Raw genomic sequence first — 4,500 nt, 5'->3', positions numbered from 1 at the left:
AGTGGTAAGGTTTGCGTGGCCCAGAGTGTATATAATATTGCGTTCTAGTGTTAGCAAAAATTCTCTATCGCTACTTTCAAGAGCAAATCAACATGAACGAAAAACTTTCTGAAAACCATTATCTGATTTTTATACTACTAAGTCCATAGTACCAGCAGCCAAAATTATGAACACCAACTACCATTTGATGGGTTAAAAATTGAGTCAATGGAAAGTCCCTCTTAACGGTTCACTTTAAAGGTAAAGCCTAATTCAAAAACATATTAAACAAAAGTTTTTGCGGTTTTTGTAAAGTATAACATGATTTTTATGTTCCGACAGTTCCGAACCATGTTCTTCAGCCATCTCTATTCTCTGCTTGTCGCCTCTCTGAGCATAATTTCTGACTCACTCACATATATATATGTATGTATGTATGTGTGTGCCGTATGCTTATAGACTTCTTCTTATTTTTCTATAGACTTACTGCTACAAAATATTTCCTTGCCTCTTTTGACTTTGCTTACTACTTTCGCGTCTTTACGAGTCTTTATAGTATGTTTGTAGTTGTTTGCGAAATGGAATTGAATTTGGTTGCGCATGCGGCATTTGTTGATGATCCAATTCGATGTTCCGCTATGTTTGCAAACATGTATGGATATATGTTTGAATATGTATGTATGTATGTGTGTACTTATGTGGTATGCTTAACGGAGAGAATTGGAAGGTTGCGAGTAGTTCTACGTGTGCCAAAAATGGGAATGCTGGGAAATGCGGGAATTTCGTTTAAATTTTTATTTAAATTTTTTTTTATAATTTTCAATTATTTTAAACTTTATTTAATAAATCTTTTTAACTACCATTTTAATTAATTTGCCTACTAAAATTAGTACTTTCACATTGAATTATGTATGTTTGTATGTATGTATATATATTTTCGCTTTTACAACTTATTACTTACATATATGTATGTATGTATATATGTACTGATTTAATTACTTGTTACATTACATTATTATTGAGTTAATTGAATTGTATTTGATAAGTTGAATTGAATTTACATAACAGTACTTTACATTTGTCAACGATACTTTAGTTTTTTTTCTATTTCTATTGCTATTTCTATTAGGTAATAATTAAATTTGAATTTCGCTGAATATTGCATTGGTTCTCTTTCCTCGTCTCTTTCTTTAACGGATTTCTTGCTATTTTTCAATGTGTGTTGTTGTTTGTGTATTGCAAAAACTCGCACATTTCTACAGGCAATTAACGAGTGTTTATATATATGTATATATATGTATAAGGCTGTGTTATTGAGTGTGTGTGTGTGTGTATGTGTGCTTTACTCAACAACAACTTAATTAATCATGAAACATACTTATACAATAACTAATCATTTTCAATATTAAATATTAGAAATTTAATACATTTTAAGGCCTAGCAAAGATGATCTTGTCGAAAACAATGAAAAAATTTCGAAACGCACCGATGCTGCAGAAAAAATTACTACCTTTATTTTTATGTGAATGCTAAAAAGTAAATCACACTCAAGTGATGCATTATTGAGTTGTCTTAAGTAATAATTTATTTTTAATTTTCATAAGTTTTTTTACTTTTATTTTTGTCTCAAATAAAACTTGCATTTTAAGCTTTTCTAGCCTACTTGCAGGCGCACTAGCAATAAAATCACCATATATTAATGTTAATTGTAACATTTTGTTGTTGTTGTTACCTAGTGAAAGCACTTTTTATAAACTACTTTCTAATTTACATGTTTTTCCTTTGCAAAAAGTTTGAAACAAGTGAAAATAACACGCAAAGGCAATTTAAAAACAAAAAATAATAATAAAGTATTGATATTTAACAAATAGTTTACTTACTTTAAATCATTATTTTATAAGTGTATGTGTGTTTTTATATTGCACAAATTCTCATATGACAACGCGTTGTTATTGTTAATGTTAAAATATATATTTAAAGGTTATATGTACGTATGTATGTATGTATGTAACAATGACTGCTTCTAAACAACGCTTCTAAAGAATAACTATGCTCGGCAACACGACGCTGCGCATCTTTCTGGTTTTATTGCATATTTTCTATTATTGTTGTTGGTGGTTTTCATATAACAATATGGATTTGTTTGATAGCAGGGAATTATTGCTGCGGCAGCAGTTTGTGGATCGCCTGTTGGTTTTTGAGTGCGCGCTGTTGACATATTTGGGAGCTTCGCACGATTTTTTGAGAGTTCTGCGCAAATACTCCGAATATTCTGAACTCAAACGAGAGGAGTTCAATGTCTCAATTTGTCTACTTGGGATTGAATGCAGTAACTGTGGCCTACTTTTTGGCGCAAATGCGAAATTTGCACCATTTTTTCAAAAAAATATTTCCAACTCGCTCGTTTGAGTTCAATATCTCAAGTTGTCTACTTGCAAATGGATGCAGTAACTGTGGCGCACTTTTTGGCGCACAGTATAGTGTCTCATTCTACTTCACGAAGTTTGCAAAATGCATAGCTGTTGCAATCAGTTTGCATGTGTAAGTTTTTCTTCAATTTATTTTTATAGAAATAAAACCCGTTATTTTTGTATTTCTAAAAGCGGCAATAACTTCGGAAATTCGATTACTATAAAATCCGATTTTATTTGATTTTCTACAGGCTTCTACCGAAGTCATGGAGAAACTGTAGTGAACCACAATACGCCTGAAAGCTTAATTTTTTTAATTTTACATACTTTAAAGCTTATTAAGTTATAATACTCAATGTATGCAAAACTCATTGCATATAACTTTTATTAATTTCTTTTTAAGGTACATAATAAAAATCATTGCATACTTCCAGGCGCACAAAGCATTTGAAATTTCAAAACATTGCATACATCCAGGCGCACTACACATTTGAAACTTCAGTCCTGAAGCTATCGCATACCATCTTTTATTGCCTACATTTAGTAGTTATCTACTGCATTATAGAACAATTAGTGAAAATTTCAGTTACTTTTATTGCATACTAGCTATCTATATAATCTTCAAAGACTCTTCGTCTGCAATTTCACGCTTAACTGGATGAAGCAGCAGTCCACACAAAAATCAACATTTTTCAAACCACAAAATGCCGCTCTGAAAGCATTTTTTGTGCCTGCAATACCCCGACCCTCTAGCGTACGCTTCATATCACCCATTTGTGATGTGTTTTCTATTTCTTTTAAATATTTATTTAAGTTTAACAAACAATTGTGGATCACTTCTGCGCTTTGCGTCCCTAACGGCACTATCTACTACATCGTTAAACAACAAACTGACTGACTCAATGACTCGCATTCACGAACACTATTTGCAAATAATACGTAGGTAGCTTTGTATGTATTTTAACAGCAATAACAACATAATTACACTTGTACATAGTATATAAGTTTTTGTTTTTGTTTGTTTTTTGTATTTATATGTTATGTAACTTTTACAATATGTTCAAAGAAATCATGTGTGTATGTATATATGTATGTAGTATGTAGCCCTTTATTCTTCACTTTTAACGGTTTTTCGAAATGACAAATGTCTTTATGTACGCAAGTGAATGAATGGAGCTCCTATTTAACGCTACAAATGTATGTATGTTTATGCTGATGTTTAAAGAAATGTGGCATAAATATATTTCTTCGTTTTATTTATGAGCATTTTCAGTGAAAAATACACTTTCTTTGTTATTTATTTATGATGCTTTGTGATCAGAGCAACCTCCACAAAAAATATATATATAACTGATTCAAAGGAACATATATTAATATATATGTACGTATATATTTATATAAAATTCTCTTACTAGTGGTGAATATAACGAGCTTTAAAAGTACCTAGATCCGATTACAAAAAAAACTAAAAATTGCAAAAATAATTATATTTTGTATTTTTGTTACGTCAGAGCAAACGAAAAAAAAAAAAATTAACACTGATTCAAATTTTATTTTTTATATTATTTAACGGTAATTTTCCTACAAGTGGTGAACTTGGCGCGCCTAAAAGGCACGTTTTTTTTTGTATAAAAAAAATAATAATGAAGAAGTTACAAAAATAAAAAATAACTTTATATTCATGTTGGTGTACTTCGGGTGTTTTATGGGAAAAATTGTGGTAAATTCTCATTGCTTTATGCCTAACGGATTTCGACTGACATTTTTTGAGCAGGGTGTTGGTGATGGTGATACTTGATACTTGAGCTTAGGTGTCGGTGGTGAATTGTGATTGGTGGTGGTTGTGGGTGGTGTGTTGAAAAGTGGTATTGCGCATGGTGACTTTTAGTGGTGGAAATGTGATGGCGCAGAACTGATTTGTCGATTGATACCCGTGATTTGAGGATTTTTCGTTGATGATATTTTGTACAAACAGAAAAAAGAAAAAATTAAATACGCAAAGATATTTTTTCGATTTTTCATTTATGTAAATATTTATTTTTGATTATTTCATTTAACATAATTTAAAGAAAAGGCATTTAAAGTATAAATGTAAATGTATGTATACGCT

Source organism: Bactrocera tryoni, chromosome 1 (assembly GCF_016617805.1).
Source record: "Bactrocera tryoni isolate S06 chromosome 1, CSIRO_BtryS06_freeze2, whole genome shotgun sequence".
Taxonomy (NCBI): domain Eukaryota; kingdom Metazoa; phylum Arthropoda; class Insecta; order Diptera; family Tephritidae; genus Bactrocera; species Bactrocera tryoni.
The sequence above is the reverse complement of the archived record's forward strand: the minus strand, read 5'-3'. Positions refer to the sequence as shown.